Raw genomic sequence first — 9,814 nt, 5'->3', positions numbered from 1 at the left:
TTCGGTTTTGCTCCGGTGTGTTTGTTTCAAGGTAGGTTATATGGGGAGATTTTGGGTTTATGTAGGTCAAGCTTGCAGTCCGACCTGTAGTTGCCCGTCGGAGGCTGCTGCGAAGGTGATGACCGCCATGCTGGTAGGAAGTTTGGGTAATAGGTGGAGGCCAGTGTGGAGGGATGTATTTGGGTTGCGTTTAGCGCTGGGTACATTGGGCAGTACTGCTGGTGGCTAGTTGTGTATGTGGTGTTGACCTCTCTTGCGCTCTGCTAGTGTCGGAGGTTGGGCAGTTTGCTTGTTCTTTATCCTTTCTTGTGTTTCTTTTGTCTCCGGACAATCTTTGGTGCTGTGCCCTGCGTTTTCGCCAGTGAAAAACGCAATATGGCCTGCGTTGTTTCTGGCTTTGGTTTCTGTTCTAGTTTTTGCCTTGGTAACCTTGCCGATCTTGGTTCCTTGTCTGGGCCTCTGGCCGTGTTGGCGCTGTCTGTTGCCGTTGCTCAGTGTGGGGTTGACCCTCGATACTGAGCACTTGCCCCTGGCCTGGCTTCTGATTTGATACATTCTGGTTCATATAGGTTTTCTGGGGATTTTTGCTGCTGTTTTGTTGTCTGTTTTGACCTTGCTCCTCCAGCCTCTTGCACAGGTCATTGTCTGATCTGCAGTACTTCTCAAATTGGTCATACAACTACTGTATGGAGGTTGGTTTCTCTCTTGCTAAGTGTGCTGCGAATGGCCCAATTCGGAGGCCTTTGATTGCTGCTTCGATGGCGATCTCGTCTAGGGACATCTGGTGCCTTCGCCTTTAGTTGCACGAATTTCCGGAAGTAGTCATGGAGTGTCTCTCCCTGTATTTGCTTACACTGAAACAGATCTGTGGAAGTCAGCGACTGTGCTGTTAGGCCTTTGAAGTTTGCCAATATCTTGTCCCGGAGGTTCTCCCAAGAGTAGACTGTACTTGGTTTGAGCATAGAAGTACCAAGCCAGTGCGTCACCTTCGGCTGCAATGACAAATGACTTTGCCAAGACGGCATCGTCTCCGCCGGCGGAGGCTACTAGCTGCTTCGTAACTCATGATGAACTGATGGGGGTCAGTCTTTCCGTTGAACTTGGGTAGTGTGATTGGCTTGTACGCTGTTGGCCATGGCGATTGTTGTATGCCTTCAGATAGTGGTGACTTGGGATCGATAGGCCTCCGCATCACCTGAGATGGTATTGTCGGCTGGCTGATCACTGGCATAGAACCTTGAAGCATGGTTGCAGTTGGTGTTGCTACGGAGGCTGGGATTGCGGAGGTTGTTGCTGGTACTGCATGCTGCATACTTAGCATCTCAGCATGTAGGACTGCCAACTGCTGCCTTATTTCTGCTGCTTGTGCTGATGCTTGAATAGCTTGCTGATTAGCTGCAAATGCTGCTGCCATTCTGTCCCTCTCTTGTTGCGCTCTTTGCAACTGTGCTTGCAGCTGTTGTAGTTCTTGCTCGGGTGCCGTGGCTGAATTTGGTTGGGCCTCCGGATCTTGAATCTCTCGGTCTTGGGGTTCCGGTGGTTGACCCTGGGCATCTGCTCTGGTGTCATCCTCCGCTGGCGAGGTTGCGTAGGCGCTACGAGTGTTGCGCCTAGGCCTTCCTCGCTGACCCGTGGTCGCTGCTGCTCTGGTGGTGGTCTTTCTTTTCCCTACCATCGTTGGTTTGCCTTGGCCTAACCACGGTGGGCGCCAATGTTGAAACTTAGTGGTTTCTAACTATGTGGAAGAGGCCAAGGCCTCCGCCTGACAGGACGGTCGTCCTCAGGCGGAGGCTTGGGAAGGAAAATGACAAAGGGGGAGAATGTTGAGTAAGGGAATGACTCGGAAAACTAGGGTTTCATTAATTCATTCACCAACCATCGCCACGGTTACAAGTGTCCCCTATTTATAGGACTCAACTACCACATAACAGAATTTATTACAATGCCCCTTAACTACTACAGTACATTCCTGGAATATTCCTGCTGCTAGCCTTTTAATCGCGGGGCAGTCCCGCCACGCCGTTTCTAAGCAATGGGCCTCCACGAGCAGGTCGGCCCACTGTAGCTGGTCTTCGGCCCAAAGGCCTGGCTCCCCAGCGCCTGGCCTTCATCCCCACGGACGCGCCGCTCCCTTGGCGGGCCTCCGCCGGGCAGTCGAAGACGCTCTCCGCGCGCCGCTGGCCTTCGCGTTCAGGGGCGCGCTGTTGCCTCGGAGAGTCCCCGCCGGTCCGGGCGGAGACATCACCAGCTGGTCTCCGCCCGGTCCCTGGCCTCGGAGCCTTCGCCCTTAGTGGCGCGCTGTTGCCTTGGAGGGTCCCCGCCGGTCCAGGCGGAGACATCATCTGTAGGTCTCCGCCCGGCTGAGCAGGGGCCATGTTGGCGCGCTTGCGCCCACCGCGAGCACCCGCGCTTGAGTACCTGCGCACACTTGGGCAAAATAGTTTGTTTGGTTAGTTTAGAGATAAGGCTGCCTCCGCCCGTAATACCGGAGACGCCCGCCTGAGCGGTCGGCAGGGTGCGTGCCTGGCCTCGGCGGAGTTCGTGATGACCCCTCGAGCACGGTCAAGAAATCTCCTAGTCAGCGCCTGGTCTTCGCCCGCTCGAAGACGCCTTGACGACACCCCGCGGTCAAGGGCCTTCGCCACCCGCCAGGAGCCATGCTACAACAAGTTGCAACAAGAAAACACTTGCTGCAACGGAAGACCGGAACAGATGAAACATTTAGAACATATTGTTGCAACATATGTCTGAAACATATGCAACATCCTGATGAAAACGCTTGCAACATATGTTTGGAACAGATAAAACATTTTGAACAAACTCTTGCAACATGTCTCTAAAACACTTGCAACATATGCAACATGTGCAACATCCGCCGATCTAATTTTACAACATCCATATGAAACAACTGCAAAATACATATGAAACGTCTGAAACACTTGAAACATATATTTGCAACATACGGCAGGGGGAGCGCCTGTGCCGGTCAATTCCGGCCATCGGGGTGGGAGCCGGCGGCGATTGACGGCGCGCGAGCACCACTACCATCCAGCACCAGCGGCGCACGCGAGCACCACTGCCACCAGCGTCACCAGCAATGGGCTTGGGTCGGTCGGGCGGGCGGCGCGCACGACGAGCGAAGCAAGCACCACTAGCACCAGCCCGCGCGACGGGAGGGGCGAGAGGCGCGCGCGCGATGGGGCGCGAGCGAGCGGCGGCGGATGGGGCGCGCGGCAGCAGCGAGGGGAGTGCGTGTCCGCGCCCAGGACGGGACAGCCGCAAGGCACGGAAACAGGGGAGGAGGAAGCGGAAGAGATAAGGATGGGTGAATTTTTTTTATTAAACTCGCGGGCAGAGCAAGCGCCGACAGGGTAAAAGCGCAAGTAACGAGACAGTGGGCTGCAGAACGTCCGACGATTTACTCTTGTCGGACGTAAGACGTGTAGTATTACTGTTTAGCCAACGCACGATTCAGGATGTGGGCATGTGGCCAGTGGCCAGTGGCCCTGTGCGATAGCCAACGACGCCACGGTGAACGTGCTCGGTCCGGCGGACGGACGAACCAGCCGAAGACACCAAGCCACATGTTGAGATCGATTGCTCGTCGACCAAGCCACTGCCGTGCCCCATCGAGGTGTTGGACGGCCTGGGCCCGCGCGTGGCGGTGTAGCAGTAGTTGGAGTGGCGCTAGCTGCCGCCGCTTGCTACTCCGATGTATCCACTATCCAGTGCGCTTCGTTCTGAGATAGCAGTTGATGGAACCCTGCCACTGAATGATCATAAGCAGTGCTTTCATACATGCATCTTCCTCTTCCTAGCTAGAAGACTCTCTCGAGCAATCATCAATTTGCCGTCATGGGAGCTCGGAGGGACAAATTAAAGGAAGCAGCCAAGGTTGGGAGCAGCGACACAGCACAACAGTAACCGAGGAAGAAGGAGCCGGCAGGCCTAGTTTCCTCCTTATATGCATGTGGACCCAGTCCATTGCACTTCTTACATTTTAAGTTTCATTGGGGGCCCTGAGGCCCATTATTTGACCCAAATAAATGCATGCACCAGGTCGCGAGAAGCTAACCAAAAAGAGTAGCAAAATGTTATAAACAAGCAATGCCAACAGAGGTTAATAGTGCATTTGCAAACAAAACATATACTAAGCTGCGTAAGCTCACGTCGTTTGCTGTAACACAGATTAATAGTGCATTTGCAATAGTTCAACCCACGGAAGGAACAAGTAAATGTGCAAGTTACATTACACTTCAAGCCACTTTCTATCCAGTCCACCTTATTGTAGAAGGAAAAGCACAGAGAGAGTATGATCCAAACTCCACACCTTGTATTGATCTCAAGTGTTACATATATATATATATATATATATATATATATATATATATATATATATATATATATATATATATATATATATATATATATACATGAGAGGCCATTGGCCATGATTACACAGGTGGTGCGGGCGAGCACGCTACGGCAGTTGTGCGAGCGCGCATCAATCGGATCGCAGGAGAATCGCCGTGGAGACCGCGTCCAGCGGAGCAAGTGCGGGAGCTTGGGCACGTTGTGCCCCTGAAGACTCGGCAATGATCTAACCACCACGGGAGATACGACTCTGCTGACACCCCCCCTCAGTCTTGACGTCGTCGGCGGTGACGGAAAGACTGTCTCGGAAGTCGAAGAATAGAGCGGAGGGTAGACCCTTGGTGAACACGTCCGCGAGCTGCCGCGCACTGGGCACATGTGTGACGCGGAGCTCGCCAATGGCGACCTTCTCCCGGACGAAGTGGATATCCAGCTCAATGTGCTTGGTCCGCCGATGATGAACCGGGTTCTTGGACATGTAAACGGATGAGATGTTGTCACAGAACGCAACAGTCGCCGTGGGCACCATGCACAGAAGTTCACCGAGGAGATGTCGTAGCCAGGAACACTCGGCGACGGCGTTGGCGATGGCACGGTACTCCGCCTCGGCGCTGGACCGCGACACGGTCGTCTGTCGCTTGGAGGACCAAGAGACAAGAGAATTGCCGATGAAGATGCAGAAGCCTGAAGTAGAACGCCTCGTGTCCGGACAGCCAGCCCAATCGGCGTCCGAATACGCGGTGATCGTCGGTGATGTCGCGGTTCGGAGCTGTAGTCCCAGATGGAGTGTCCCTTTGATGTACCTAAGAATTCGCTTGAGCATAGTATGGTGAACATCGCGCGGTGCATGCATATGCAAGCATACTTGTTGCACGGCGTACGCGATATCAGGACGTGTGATCGTCAGATATTGCAGTGCACCGGCAACACTCCGGTAGGCAGTGGCATCCTTGAGAAGTGCTCCATCAATTGTGGACGGCTTTGGCTTCGTGTCGGCTGGCGTTGCCACTGGATTGCAGGTGGCCATGCCGGCGCGTTCCAGGAGTTCGGCGGCATACTGAGATTGGGACAAGTAGAAGCCGGTGCTGTTCCGACGAACAGTGATGCCAAGGAAATGGTTCACCGGTCCCATGTCCTTCACAGCAAAGGCCTCCTGTAGACGAGCAATGATTTGTCGAAGTAGACTGGAGCTTGACGCAGACAGGATCATGTCGTCCACGTACAATAGCAGGTACGCCGTCGAGCCGCCATTGTTGTAGACGAATAGCGACGAGTCCGCCTTGGATTGCACGAACCCAAGGGATGTAACATGGCCAACAAATCGGCCGAACCACGCCCGTGGAGCTTGACGAAGGCCGTAGAGCGATCTGGAGAGGAGGCAGACTGCATCCGGCTGATGAGAGTCGACGAAGCCAGTGGGTTGCTGACAGTAGACGTGCTCCTGAAGGTAGCCGTGCAGGAATGCGTTGGAGACGTCTAGCTGATGAGCCGACCAATTGTTTGTTGCGACGAGCGTGAGGACGGTGCGTATGGTGGCCGGCTTGACTACCGGCGAAAATGTCTCGCCGAAGTCGATGCCGGGTCGCTGATGGAAGCCTCGGACAACCCAACGGGCTTTATACCGCTCGAGCGTCCCGTCGGAGTTGAACTTGTGTTTGAAGACCCATTTCCCGGTGATGATGCGAGCGCCGGGTGGACGTGGAACGAGAGTCCATGTCTTGTTGGCCTGTAGAGCGTCGAACTCACACTGCATGGCGGCGTGCCAGTGTGGGTCTTTGATGGCGGCACGGACACTGCGAGGGATTGGTGAAATTGCTGGAGAGGCCGTCAGTGCATACTTGGGGTTCGGTTTGTGGATGCCGGCGCGAGCACGGGTGACCATGTGATGGCCTATGGGTGCTAATGTGGGTGAGGTTGGTGCGGTGGCAGGCGCTGGAGATGAGCTGGGTGCACTGGGCGACGACGAGGGGGACCATGACGAGGAGGAGCTGTCGCTGATCACTGATGGCGCTTGCTGAGGTGCAGGTTGTGCAGCACGCACCGTTCGCGCACGTGTGGGGTGTTGGGGAAGGATGTCGACGAGGCGCGGTGGTGTCGATGGTGGAGTCGTGGGCGCGGTCGCGGTCCCGCGTCGACCCGTAACGGGAGGAGGCGGATCCTCAAGTTCCAGTGGAGAAGAAGGCGTGGGGGAGCAAGCCGTGCGGAACGGAAACTCGGTCTCGTCAAATGTAACGTGACGAGACGTGATCACCCGCCTTGTCGCGACGTCGTAGCAGCGGTAGCCGCGATGATCTGCGGGGTAGCCGATGAAGATGCACGGCGTCGAGCGTCGTTGGAGCTTGTGCTGTGCGGTTGCCATGATGTTAGGGAAGCAACGACACCCGAACACGCGCAGCTCGTCGTATGTGGGGGCGATGCCGAAGAGGAGCTGGTACGGCGTCAGGGAGCCGGTGGTTCGGCAGGGACGGCGGTTGACAAGGTACGTCGCCGTGGCCAGTGCCTCGGCCCAAAAATCTGACGGTGCTGCACTGTGAACAAGCATAGTTCGAAGACAATCGTTAAGCGTACGAAGAACTCGCTCAGCTTTCCCATTTTGTTGCGATGTATACGGGCAGGACAGACGCAGGTGGATGCCGTGCGCAGAGAAGAGAGAACGGAGAGCATAGGAATTGAATTCCTTGCCATTGTCAGTTTGCAAAGCCAAGATAGGCAATCGGAACTGAGTCTGGACATAGGCTATGAAGGCGCGAATGGTGGGCAGGACTTCAGATTTTTGCCGAAGAGGAATGGTCCACAAATAGTGTGTATAATCATCAAGAAACACAACATAATATTTGTAGCCTGAATAGCTATAAACTGGTGAAGTCCAAACATCTGAGTGTAAAAGTTGAAAAGGAAATTAAATAACTATGGGAAGTGGAGTTACTGAAAGGTAACCGGGCGTGTTTGCCCATTTGACAGGAAGAGCAAACATGTGCATCGGTCTTATTACACTAAAAATCAAAAGACTGTAATAGCTGGGATAGAACGGGTGTCCCTGGATGGCCAAGCCGCTGGTGCCAGAGTGAGATTCCGGAGGAAGCAGCAAGAGCTTGATGATGCGGGAGCCAAAGAGGATAGAGGTCGCCCATGCTCTCACATCGGAGCATGTCCGCCCTGGTACGAAGATCCTTAACGGAGAAACCAACAGGGTCAAACTCGATCGAAACATTATTGTCGCGGGTTAAGCGACGAACAGAGATTAAGTTTTTGATCAAAGATGGTGAAATAAGAACGTCATTCAGATGAAGGGGATGGGTGGCAGTGGGAATGAATGTTCGTGCTTGGTGCGTGACAGGCATGCTAGCACCATTACCCACTGTGATAACAGATGACGAAGGATTAATGGAAGAAGAGGGAAAGTTACCCGGGGACGAGGACATGTGGGACGTCGCGCCGGTATCGAAGTACCACTCAGATGTGCTCGGTGGTGCTTGCGGAACGCCGGCAGAGTTGAGGGCGGCGTAGAGAGCAGCAGTGTCGAACGCGTTCTGGGGCGCGCCACCGTGGTGACCAGCCGTCATGGCGTGTTGAGGTTGGAAGGGCGGCCGTGGGCCGAGAACACCGGCCCCTGGCGCACGGAATGGCATAGGCCACGCCTGCACCATGCCCTGCCATGGGTTGTAGCCGGCGGCGTAGGGTGTACCCTGGTTGTTGGAGGAGTTGTTGTTGTTCCTCAGTCCGCCGCGTCCACCGCCGCCGCCCCCGCCGCGTCCGCCACGACGTCGGTTGGAACGATTGTAGGAGCCCCCGGTGTTGGTGCGGTTGTTGTGACGGGGGGTGTCGGAGGAGGATGATCCGTCGTTGGCGGAGCCGGATGACGCGCTGGATCGATCACCATGAGAGGCGGTGAGGGCTTGACTGGCTTCAGCCTTGGCGTCGTTCTGGAGACTGATTTCCTCGAGGATGAGGAAGGAACGAGCGCTCATGAAGGTGTGCGGCGGGTGTTTGGCGGTGATGACCGGCTTGACGTAGCGGTACTTGGGGTTGAGGCCGCGGAGTAGATTGAGCACCTGGCACGGCTCGGAGACGGGGTGTCCGATGTCGCGGAGCTGATCGGCGAGCCTCTTCAACTTGGTGCAGTACTCATTCATCGACAGATCGCCTTGCTGCAAGGAGCGCAGCTCCGCCTCCAGGTAGATGGCGCGCTGCAGCTCATTATCCTGGAACAGGTCCTCGACGGCGTGCCACAGAGAGAACGCGTCGTGGCGATCACGGCGAACAATGTCGAAGACGGACTTGTGTACGGTGGAGAGGATCCAGTTGACGATGCATGCGTCAACCATGCGCCACTCGTCGTCGCGATCATCATCGGGCGTAGTAGAACGGACGTGGCTCTGAAGGTCGAATTTTCCGAGGGTCGACTCGAAGAAGAGACGCCATTGGCCGTAGTTGGCCTCGTCCATGTCAAGGATGACAGGAACGTGATGGCGGATGGAAAGTCCCTAGATCTGGGAGGCGCTGGCTGGAGCAATGGAGAAGCCATCATCAGAGGACTCTGAGTTGTTGGAAGAGGGAGCCATGGCAGCGGAAGAAGTGACGAAGGGATTTACGAAACCTTGGACGATGATACCATGTAGAAGGAAAAGCACAGAGAGAGTATGATCCAAACTCCACACCTTGTATTGATCTCAAGTGTTACATATATATATATATATATATATATATATATATATATATATATATATATATATATATATATATATATATACATGAGAGGCCATTGGCCATGATTACACAGGTGGTGCGGGCGAGCACGCTACGGCAGTTGTGCGAGCGCGCATCAATCAGATCGCAGGAGAATCGCCGTGGAGACCGCGTCCAGCGGAGCAAGTGCGGGAGCTTGGGCACGTTGTGCCCCTGAAGACTCAGCAATGATCTAACCACCATGGGAGATACGACTCTGCTGACACCCCCCTCAGTCTTGACGTCGTCGGCGGTGACGGAAAGACTGTCTCGGAAGTCGAAGAATAGAGCGGAGGGTAGACCCTTGGTGAACACGTCCGCGAGCTGCCGCGCACTGGGCACATGTGTGACGCGGAGCTCGCCAATGGCGACCTTCTCCCGGACGAAGTGGATATCCAGCTCAATGTGCTTGGTCCGCCGATGATGAACCGGGTTCTTGGACATGTAAACGGATGAGATGTTGTCACAGAACGCAACAGTCGCCGTGGGCACCTTGCACAGAAGTTCACCGAGGAGATGTCGTAGCCAGGAACACTCGGCGACGGCGTTGGCGATGGCACGGTACTCCGCCTCGGCGCTGGACCGCGACATGGTCATCTGTCGCTTGGAGGACCAAGAGACAAGAGAATTGCCGATGAAGATGCAGAAGCCTGAAGTAGAACGCCTCGTGTCCGGACAGCCAGCCCAATCGGCGTCCGAATACGCGGTGATCGTC

This window comes from Miscanthus floridulus, chromosome 18 (genome assembly GCF_019320115.1).
Source record: "Miscanthus floridulus cultivar M001 chromosome 18, ASM1932011v1, whole genome shotgun sequence".
Taxonomy (NCBI): Eukaryota; Viridiplantae; Streptophyta; class Magnoliopsida; order Poales; family Poaceae; genus Miscanthus; species Miscanthus floridulus.
This window is presented reverse-complemented; position numbering follows the sequence as displayed.